The sequence below is a fragment of the Macaca thibetana genome, chromosome 7 (assembly GCF_024542745.1).
Source record: "Macaca thibetana thibetana isolate TM-01 chromosome 7, ASM2454274v1, whole genome shotgun sequence".
NCBI classification, from domain to species: Eukaryota; Metazoa; Chordata; class Mammalia; order Primates; family Cercopithecidae; genus Macaca; species Macaca thibetana.
In genome coordinates, this window is record NC_065584.1 from 139,928,643 (window position 1) to 139,940,839 (window position 12,197).

Sequence of the window (12,197 nt, forward strand, 5' to 3'; positions counted from 1 at the left end):
TACAAGGCAGAAGCTAGAAGAGCAAAAAAGGGCACATTAAAGGTAATCAAGCCCTTTTAGAAGGGCACCTAATCCTGTTCATGAGGGAGGAATCCGCATGGTCTAACCACCTCTTAAAAGCAATGCCTCCTGGCCAGGCACGTTGGCTCACGCCTGTGATCCCAGAACTTTGGGATGCCGAGGCGGGCAGATCACGAGGTCAGGAGATCAAGATCATCCTGGCTAACACGGTGCAACCCCATCTCTACTAAAAATAAAAAAAATTAGCTGGGCGTCTCATGCCTATAATCCCAGTACTTTAGGAGGCCGAGGTGGGTGGATCACGAGGTCAGGAGATTGAGACCATCCTGGCTAACATGGTGAAACCCCATCTCTACTAAAAAAAAATACAAAAAATTAGCCAGGTGCGGTGGTGGGCACCTGTGGTCCCAGCTACTCGGAAGGCTGAGGCAGGAGAATGGCGTGAACCCGGGAGGTAGAGCTTGCAGTAAGCCAAGATTGGCCTGCTGCACTCCAGCCTGGGCGACAGAGCAAGACTCCCTCTCAAAAAGGAAAAAAAAAAAAAAAAAGGCAATACCTCCTAACACTATCATATTGTTGACACCTGAATTTTGGAGTGGACACATTCAAATCATACCAGGTAGGAATTATAACGTAGCCAACAAGCATATGAAAAAAAGCCCAACATCACTGATCATTAGAGAAATGAAAATCAAAACCACAATGAGATACCATCTCATACCAGTCAGAACAGCTATTATTAAAAAGTCAAATTTACAGTCCCACCAACAGTGTGTAAGCATTCCTTTTTCTCTGCAACCCCAGAACTACCATTTGACCCAGCAATCTCTTTACTGGGTATATACCCAAAGGAATATAAATCATTCTATCATACAGATACATGCACACATATGTTCATTGCAGCACTATTCACAATAACAAAGACATGGAATCAACCTAAATGTCCATCAATGGCAGACCAGATAAAGAAAATGTGGTACATATATACCATGGAATAGTATGCAACCATAAAAAGAATGAGATCATGTCCTTTGCCGGGACATAGATGGAGCACAGGCCATTATCCTTAGCAAACTAATGCAGGAACAGAAAAACAAACACCACATGTTCTTATTTATGGGTGGGAGCTAAATGATGAGAACACATAGACACATAGATGGGAATAAGAGACACTGGGGCCTACCAAGAGGTTGGAGGGTGAGAGGAGAGAGAGGATCAGAAATAATAACTATTGGGTACTAGGCTTAAGGCCTGGGCGATAAAATAATCTGTACAACAAACTCCCATGACACAGGTTTACCTGTATAACAAAACTGCACCCCTGAACTTATAAAAAAGGAAATTATAGAGAAAATGAGGTAAGAGATGGATGAGGGCCTTATACATTGAAGTGGGGTAGTGGAGAGGAAGCATAAGGAATGGTGGTAAAAACTGACAACATGGTATTTGTTTAGATGTGGAAGGTGAAAGACAAATCAGGAATTTGCTCCCAGACTTGTTTTAGGTGACATAGAATACAGGGAGACATTTGATGGTAGTAATAGTTGGTGAAGCAGGGTAATGACGAGCTTAGTTTTGGACACCTGAGTCTGCTATGTCTCTAGTAAAAATACAAAAATTTAGCCAGGCATGGTGGCGGGTGCCTGTAGTCCCAGCTGCTCGGGAGGCTGAGGCAGGAGAATGGCGTGAACCCAGGAGGCAGAGTTTGCAGTTAGCCGAGATCGCACCACTGAACTCCAGCCTGGGTGACAGAGTGAGACTCTTGTCTCAAAAAAATAAAATAATAAAATAAATAAAATAAAATAAAATAAATAAAGGCAATGAGCTGGATTTGGCCCACAGGTGATAGTTTGCTGACCCCTGGGCTAGAACGTAGACTAGATAAAGGACTCTGGAGGTCAGATGACAGGCCTAGGCTGCAGACACATATGAAGGAGACATTATCTAAGAATGGATCAACTCATCCAGGACCAAAGAAAACTAAGAGCCAAGAACAGATGGAAGGAAATGATGACAGTTTAAAAAGTTAACAAAGATAGAGGAACCTGTAAAGTAAATCATGAAAGAATGAAAAAGAAAACAGGAGTGTTAGGGCAATCAAGAAAAGGAAGCAATGATCGACCATGTCACATGCTATGGAAAGAAGTACTCATTTCTATCATCAGTCATCCTTGGCCTGGCATCTACTGAACTTTTTGGTTTTCTTATATTTTAAAGTATTGATTTGATAGTCTGCTTTTAATATTTTTCATCTCAAATTTTGCGTGTTTTTATTGTGGATGGTTTCATGGTGGAGTGTTTAAGCACTCAACCTCTAATCTAAGTTGGTTCGATTGACATGTACACTTTTTTTCAAAAAAAAAATTCTGTAAGTTCTATTTTAAAATATTTGAAATCACAGATTTGTGTTACATTGAATAGAAATAAAAATCAAATCCAATCTAGATGTTTGGAAGTTTTGCAAATTGGTTTGAATCCTTTCATGTTATAATTGAAATTGCAGCCAGTTTAGCAACCTCTGGCCATCGGGCAATCATATCCAGGAGCCTTTTGTTGACAAATATAGTGCTATCAAAAGCTCAAAGTTGAGGGCAATAACAACAGCAAACTTTGGACGATGGTTTGTATGAATCGGGGTTCAATCAGGACACAGGGGGCACACAGTTTGAATGGAGTTAATAAAGGATTATTAACTATAGCAAGGGATTGAAATAGTAAGGGATTAGTATGAAGTGAAGTAAGGGATAGTAGGAAGTAAAGAGAATGCTAAAGTTTTTGAGAAAAACAGATGTAAGGAGCAGCCACTAACCTTAAAACTAAGATAAAGCACCTAAAGAAGAGGTCCGCTTCCTCTCCAGGCCAAGAGAGTGCACAGCTCTTATTGGAGAGTGCACAGCTGCGGCTCACTGGATGCCGGAGAAGCTGCTGTGGTGCTACCTTCTGAGGGGAGTGCCAAAGGAAGACGCCCTGGGTGTTGCCAGCATTGCAGAGCTGGCACTGATGTTGCCAGCACTGCAGGACCTGGAAGGAGGCTATGCATGCTGCAGAAACCCATTCAGAGGAACAATTGAAACAGGAAGGAAAGCAAAAGCCCCTTACTCTTATATGTCTTATAATGTCTTATAATACTCTTACAATGTCCCTCCAGCACCCTCTACTGACAAAGTTTAACATCATGCCAGCTGGTAAAGGCAAAATGTTAATATTTAGAGTCCAGCTCCATTTTTGCAGAGCAGGCAGTGAAGGATAAATTTGGAGTTGAGAGGCAATAAATTTATTATTGACACAATGATGGTGTGTACTTTAGCATAGCAAAACTCTGTGAGGGACCTCATATCAATAAGCACCTGTGGTTCTGGAATATACTACGTCATAAAATGGTGACTCCCAAATATTTGCTGTCATGCCCTAAATACATGTTTATTTCCTATATTATGAAATATGGGACAAAGTTTTACTTCAAATTACTTTTGATCTTATTCTCTTTAGCCTTTCTTTTTTTGAGACAGAGTTTCACTCTTGTTGCCCAGGCTGGAGTGCAACGGCATGATCTTGGCTCACTGCAACCTCTGCTTCCCAGGTTCAAGTGATTCTCCTGCCTCAGCATCCCGAGTAGCTGGGATTATGGGTGCCCGCCACCACACCCAGCTAATTTTTGTGTTTTTAGTAGAGATGGGATTTAACCATATTGGCCAGGCTGGTCTTGAATTCCTGACCTCATGTGATCCAACTGCCTTGGCCTGCTGGGATTACAGGCTTGAGCCACCACGCCTTGCCCTCTTTAGCCTTTTATATCCCATCCGTCATCAGATTCCACAAATTTTACCACCTATATATTCTCAGATGTGTCCTTTCTTCTCTATCCCCACTACCACCATCCAAGTCTAGCCTAAAATCATTTGTTTATTTTCTGGACTTATGCAATAATCACCCAAGTTTTCTCCACATTTCTTGTCCTCTATTCAATTCATTTTCCACTTAGTAGCCAGACTGCTGTGTTTTTATTTTTTAACTTTTTATTTTGAAATAATTATGGCTTCAAAGGAGGTTATAAAGAAATGTACAGGTAAGTCCTGTGCATCCTTCCCCCAGCTTATCCCAATTTTTTTTCTTTTCTTTTTTTTTTTTTTTTTTTTTTTTTTTTTTTTCTGCAGATGGAGTCTTGCTCTGTCGCACAGGCTGGAGTGCAGTGGCACGATCTTGGCTCACTGCAACCTCCACCTGCTGGGTTCCAGCAATTCTCCTGCTTCAGCCTCCTGAGAAGCTGCGACTACAGGCACACACTGCCATGCCCGGCTAATTTTTCATATTTTAGTAGATATGGGGTTTCACCATGTTGTCCTGCCTGGTCTCAAACTCCTGAGCTCAGGGAATCCACCCACCTTGGCCTCCCAAAGTGCTAGGATTATAGGCGTGAGCCACCGCCCCCAGTCACTTGATTTTAACATCATGCAAAACTATAGCACAGTATCAAAACCAAGAAATGCACATTGGTGCAATTCATAGAACCTATTCAAATTTCACCAGTTTTACATGCACTTGTGTGTGTTTATGTAGCACACAATCAAGATACTTAACTGTATCACCATTACAAGACTCTAATGACAAGACTACGGTGTTAGCCCTTTATAGCCACTCATCCCCTCCCCCATCCTTAATTCCTAGCAACCCCTAATCAATTCTGCATTTTTATAATTATTTTATTTGATGAATGTTACACAAGTGAAATCAGGAATATGCATTTTTGAGACTGACTTTTTTCTTTCACACAATGCAATTTCCTTGAGTTTCATCCAAGTTGTATGTGTCAAAATTTTGTTCCTTTTTACTACTTCATAATATTCCAGGTATGGAGGTATCACCATTTAACACTTCCCTCTTTGAAGAACACTTGGGTAGTTTCTACTTTTTGGCTATTATAAACAGAGTTGTTATAAACATTCACATACAAGTTCTTGTGTGAAAATAAGTCTGCTTTTTTTTTTTTTTTTTGAGACAGGGCCTCCTTGTTGCTTAGGCTAGAGTGCAGTGGCATCCAGGCTGGAGTGCAGTGGTGCGAACACGTTTCACTGCAGCCCTGACCTCCTTGGCTCAAGGGCTCCTCTCACTTTAGCTTCCTGAGTAGCTGGGACTACATGTGTGCACCACCATGCCCTGCTGATTAAAAACAAAAAAAATTGTAGAGACAGAGTCTTGCCATGTTGCCCAGGCTGGTCTCGAACTCCTGGGCTCAACCAGTCTTCCTGCCATGGCCTCCCAAAGTGTTGGGATTACAGGTATGAGCCACTGCGCTCAGCCCAAGTCTGCTTTTTTCTAGGATAAATGACCAATAATACAATTGCTGGGTCATATGGTAAGTCCAATACTTCCAAACTATTTTGTGGAGTGAAGAGTGCTTTTTTTTAAATACACAAATCTCATTGTGTCATTATTTTACATAAAACTCTTCAATGCCTTTCCACTGCGGTATAATTAAGGCTTGATTTTTATTGTTTTTATTTTATTTTATTTGTTTGGACAGAGTTTTGCTCTTGTTGCTCAGGCTAGAGTATAATGGCACAATCTCGGCTCACTGCCACCTCTGCCTTCTGGGTTCAAGTGATTCTCCTGCCTCCCGGGTTCAAGTGATTCTCCTGCCTCCCGAGTAACTGGGATTACAGGCATGCGCCACCATGCCCAGCTAATTTTGTATTTTTGTATTTTTAGTAGAGACAGGGCTTCTCCATGTTGGTCATGCTGATCTCGAACTCCTGACCTCAGGTGATCCACCCGCCTCAGCCTCCCAAAGTGTTGGGATTACATGCGTGAGCCACCGCACCTGGCCAAGGTTTGATTTTTTAAAATATATACTGCAAGACTTTACTATAATTTCCACTGATTTCTCCAGCCTCATTCTGTACCACTTCCCTTGCTCTTTATGCTCACTGGGCTTTTGAACATGTCCTCAATTCATCATTAGTCTCCTGCCACGGTGGCTTTGCAAATGCTGTTTGGTTTTCCTGGGATGCTCTTCTCCCTGTTCTTAGTCTAATTAACTTAAACTCTACCTTTCATTCTTTTTTTTTTTTTTTTTTTGAGACGGAGTCTCGCTCTGTCACCCAGGCTGGAGTGCAGTGGCCCGATCTCAGCTCACTGCAAGCTCCGCCTCCCAGGTTTACGCCATTCTCCTGCCTCAGCCTCCCGCGTAGCTGGGACTACAGGCGCCTGCCACCTCGCCCGGCTAGTTTTTTGTATTTTTTAGTAGAGACAGGATTTCACCATATTAGCCAGGATGGTCTCGATCTCTTAACCTCGTGATCCGCCCGTCTCGGCCTCACAAAGTGCTGGGATTATAGGCTTGAGCCACCGGGCACGGCCTATACCTTTCATTCTTAACTCAAGCATTATTTCCTCAGGGAAAACTCTCTAGTCTAAGTCAGGTTCCTTTTTTCATCTTTCTTTCATCTCATCTCTCAGTTTGAAATTATATAGTAATTTCTGTGAATATCTGATTAAATCCTGTCTTCATCTCCAGATTAAAATCCATGTAAGCAAGAATTGTGTTAATTTTTGCTCGTTAATGCCTGGCATGTAGCAGATGCTCAAAAATATTTTTTGAGTGAATGAATGAATGAATTGTACACTGGCAAAGATTTCAGTGCCAAAGCATTCATATTCTATAATTTTATGTATCCATTATTCATTTAATGTATATTAACCAGTAATCATGTTCAAGGTAGTTTACTGAGCAATAGATTACTATAGACAAATTTCAGATTCACACAAAATTTATATTAATGCATCCTGAAATACATGTTATTTCAAACGAAGACTTTCTAAATAGTTCTACTGGATAAATATTGAAAAACTAAAAAATTAATATGTGGGCCAGGCGTGGTGGCTTACGCCTGTAATCCCAGTACTTTGGGAGGCCGAGGCAGGCGGATCACAAGGTCGGCAGATCGAGACCACGGTGAAACCCCATCTCTACTGAAAATACAAAAAATTAGCTGGGCGCGGTGGTGGGCGCCTGTAGTCCCAGCTACTTGGGAGGCTGAGGCAGGAGAATGGCGTGAACCCAGGAGGCGGAGCTTGCAGTGAGCGGAGATCACACCACTGCACTCCAGCCTGGGCGACAGAGCGAGACTCTGCACTCCCCCCCCCCAAAAAATTAATAGGATATTTGTAATTCTTTAAAAATATTATGGAAGTTTCGCCTGGGCAACATGGCGAGATCCTGTCACTATGAAAAAAAAAATTGTTTTATTTATTTATTTTTGGAGACAGAGTCTCACTCTGTCACTCAGGCTGGAGTGAAGTGGTGCCATCTCGCCTCACTGCAATCTCCACCTCCCAGGTTCAAGTGATTCTCCTGCCTCAGTGCCCCCAGCAGCTGGGACTACAGGTGCCCGCCACCACACCTGGCTAATTTTTTGTAGTTTTAGTAAATACAGGCTTTTGCCATGTTCCCCAGGCTGGTCTCGAACTCCTGAGCTCAGCCAATCTGCCCAACTTGGCCTCCCAGAGTGCTGGGATTACAGGCATGAGCCGCTGAGCCTGGCCAAAAAAATTTTTTTTTAATTAGCCGCGCGTGGTGGTGAGCGTCTTTAATCCCAGCTGCTTGGGGTGGGAGAACCGCTTGGACCCAGAAAGTCGAGTCTGTAGTGAGCTGTGATTGTGCCTTTGCACTCCCACCCTGGGTAACAGAGTGAGAGACCCTGTCTCAATAAAATAAAATAAAATAAATAAAAATCAAATAAAAACTGAGAATGTTTACAAGTCAAGAAAGGGACAAATGTAGCTCTCCATCTTGATTACTGTTTGTCATATGATATGGACTTGACATAACTCTCTGCAACCAACAACCAAAGACTTGAGTTTAATATTACCATCACAAGAAGGTCACTGGTATTTTTTCCTGGACAGCATGGTTTAAAAAATTCATGGTTGTGACATCATATTATAAGGGACATACCTCTAGTGATACATCTGTCTGTAATCTTTGATCCTAAAGGCTTAGTGAGTCATGTACTTCTTATGTGATAGCTGATGAAGCCAATATGGCAAAGTCATGTGGGATTTTTGCCTTGTTTTGCTCTGTTTTTTACAGCGATGGGAAAAAAAGGCAGATTTTTTTCAGGACATGAATACTGCCAACGTAGGCAGACTGCAACACTGTGGGTTGCCTGAGAAATTTTTGTAAGAACGTGAGAATGAGCAAGATGTGTGCATATTTGTGAATGAAACACAGCAAGGCAGGACTACCTAAGAAATATGATAAGTCTTGGTGCTTGGTGTTAAAATAACAAACTGTAAATATAAAACAATTGGCATTTTATAAAATCTTTTTTTTTTTTTTTTTTTTTTTTGAGACAGAGTCTCGCTCTTATCACCTAGGCTGGAGTGCAGTGGCACGATCTCGGCTCACTGCAACTTCCGCCTCCCGGGCTCAAGTGATTCTCCTGCTTCAGCCTCCTGAGTAGCTGGGATTACAGGCACCCACCACCACACCTGGCTAATTTTTATACTTTTAGTAGAGAGGGGTTTCGCCATGTTGGTCAGGCTGGGCTCGAACTTCTGACCACAGATGATGCGTCCACCTCAGCCTCCCAAAGTGCTGGGATTACAAGCATGAGCTACCTTGCCCGGCCTATAAAATCTCTTTTAAGAGACAGAAAATGTACCAATTTTAAGCCTTTTTGGTTTGTATGTGTGTTTGGAGGGAAAGAGTGGGAACAGGAAGGCAAAATGATGACAACTTTGTACTGTAATATTCCTTTAAGTCTTTCATTTTTTTGTACACTTGTGTATTTTATAAAGATATTTTCATACCACAAAATTCACCATTTTAATGTGTACCATTTTGTATCTAGTATTCTCACTTTTTAGTATACTTTAGTATAGTCACAGAGTTGTGTAAGCATTACCACTAGCTAATTCCAGACCATCTTCATCACCCCAGAAAGAAACCCTATACTAGTTAGCAGTCCCTCCCTCTCTTTTCATTTCCTAGGCCCTGGCGGCTACTACTCTCTGTCTTTATGAATTTGCCTATTCTGGATATTTCATTTAATATAAATGAAATCACATATGGCCTTTTGCGACTGGCTACTTTCACTTAGAATAATGTTTTCAAGATTCCTCCATGTTCTTTTTTTTTTTTTTTTTTTTTTTTTTTGAGGCAGAGTCTCACTCTGTCCCCGAGGATGGAGTGCAGTGGTGCGATCTTGGCTCACTGCAAGCTCTGCCTCCCGGGTTCACGCCATTCTCCTGCCTCAGCCTCCCAAGTAGCTGGGACTACAGGCTCCCACCACCATGTCCGGCTAATTTTTTGTATTTTTAGTAGAGATGGGGTTTCACCGGGTTAGCCAGGATGGTCTCGATCTCCTGACCTCGTGATCTGCCCACCTCGGCCTCCCAAAGTGCTGGGATTACAGGCTTTGAGCACCGCGTCCAGCCTCCATGTTCTATATATATTAGTACTTCATTTCTTTTACGAGTCAATAATATTCTGTTGGATAGATATACCAGTACATTAATTTCTTAAATTTTTAAATTTTATTTTCGAACTCACAGAAGAGGTACAGGAAAAATAAAAAGAACTTAAGTATATCCTTCACTTGGATAAATAAGTAAACATTTTGCTTCAATTACTTATTTGTTTGCCTTCTCTGTTTTCCTCTCTGTCTGCATACTCACACATTATTATTATTGCCATTGTTATTCTGAACAATTTTCTGAACCTCCATGCCTTTCTACTTGTAATAATTCAGTGTATATTTCCTAAAGACGAAATAGTCTCTTACATAGTCATAGAACAATAACAAAACTAAGGAAATTTAACACAAGTTAAAATACTTTTATCTCACATGCTGACCATATCTAAATTCATCAATAGTTTCAGTAATGTCCTTGGATGTCAGTTTTTTCTCCCCCGATCAAATATCCACATTGTATTTAACTATCATGTTCTTTCTTTCATCTGGAATAGTCCCTCAATCTTCTCTTGTCATTGGTGACACTGATATTTTTAGAATACAGGCCTGTCGTTATTATAGGGTGACACTCAGCTTGGGTTTTTCTGATGTTTTCTCACGATTAGATGAAGGTTGATGTGTTTTAGGCAGGAATAACGCATAATAACGAAGCTTTGTCCCACTAGCCCACCACCTCAGGAGGCACATTAAATCCGTTTGTTTTATTATTGGTGATGTTAACTTGGATCAGTTGGTTAATGTGGTGTCCTCTAGGTTTCTCTACTGTAAAGTTATCATCACTATAAAGTTAATAAGTGCCCTCTGGGAAAAGACTTTGAAACTATGAAATATCCCATTCTGCATTAAACTTTTATCCACTATTTTTTTTGCATCCTTTGATGATTCCTACCTGAATTAGTTATCAGTATTATAGCTGCAAAATGGTCATTTCTAACTCTAGCATTCCTTTTACATTTCTTATTTGGCATTCTACTTTCTCTTTTTCTCTATCAGAATGGACGTATGCATTCATTATTTTATTCAGTGGGTTATATAATTTATTACTTGTTATTCATTCTGATAATCAGTTCGTTCCAGAATTGGCTAGAAGGAGCCCCTTCAGCTGACGTTGGTGATCTTTTGAACATGTACCACAGTGTCTTGAGCTCTTCCTTACTTTCTGACACAACAAAATGTTCCAGGTTCCAATACATTTCTCTGCTCCAGCCCTGGAATTAGCAATTTCCCCTAAGGAGTCCTGAGGACTAGTATTTAGAACACAGATTCTGGGTGCTTAGTGTGCTCATTACCACTGCAGTGTCACTAATTATAGGCTTCTTCTGGGAAAAAAAAATGACAGTTTCATATGGCTCAAGTATATATGTTTATTTATTTACATGTATTCACATGCATATATAATGAATTCCTATTATTCAATATATATGGATGCCTCTAATTTCAAATCAGTTTCACATGGTTCTTCCTCACCTTCATCCTTCCACGTTTTTATCTTTCTTCTCCCACAGGGAGAACTCTGCTTCCCAGAGTTCCCATTTTTATTATGGCTTTTGTTATAAACGAAATGTGAAAGGACATGTCTCATTTCTAATTTCAAAATTATATTAACATTAGAGGCAAAGTATAAGCATGTGTATGCATGCACAATTTGAGAGTATATGGTTACTCATTTAAATGAATTCTGATATGTTTAGAATATCAGAATATCAATATGCTTACACAACTCTGTGAATAGACTAGTTAGGCCCCTTACACAAAAATATCATCCTCATCCCATGTCATTCCACAATTGTAGCTTCATTCTTTTGGATTGTAAAATTGCTTTGGTGTTTAAGAGTTATCTATTAAAATGTCAATTACCTAGCTTTAGCAGCTTAATAATCAGTTAATACCTGAAAGGAATTAGTAGATAGCTTGTGATACTGAGCTGGAGGGTACTGAAGGTGAAGAAGGTTGACACAGAGAGAGGTGAGGATTGAAGGAAGTTAGGGAGGGTTGACTAGTACAAATGTTAACTTTTTGTAGTTATAAATTTTCTTCTATGCATAAATTGATCATAATACAGGTTGAACATCCCTAATCCAAAAATCTGAAATCCAAAATGCTCAAAAATCTGAAACTTGTTGGGTGCCGACACCACAGGTGGAAAATTTCACACCTCAACTCATGCGATGGGTTGTAATCAAAATTCAGGTACATAACACAGTTTATTTCTGTAGATAACGTGTTGAAAATATTGTATATAAGGGCTGGGTGCGGTAGCTCACGCCTGTAATCCGAGCACTTTGGGAGGCCAAGGCGGGTGGATCACTTTCATCATGTTGGCCAGACCATCCTGGCCAACATGGTGGAACCTCATCTCTACTAAAATACAAAAATTAGCTGGGCATGGTGGTGCGCACCTGTAATCCCAGCTACTCAGGAGACTGAGTCGGGAGAATCACTTGAACCCGGGAGGTGGAGGTTGCAGTGAGCAGAGATTGTGCCACTGCACTCCAGCCTGGGGGACAGAGCAAGACTCCATCTCAAAACAAAACAAAACAAAAAACTCAGGTCCCATCTCTAAGATGTCTCATTATGTATATACAAACATTCTAAACATAAAAAAAAATCCCAAATCTGAAACACTTCTGGTCCCAAGCATTTTGGATAGCGGATACTTGACCTGTATGAATAGATATGTCAGTCAACATGGGCTATCTT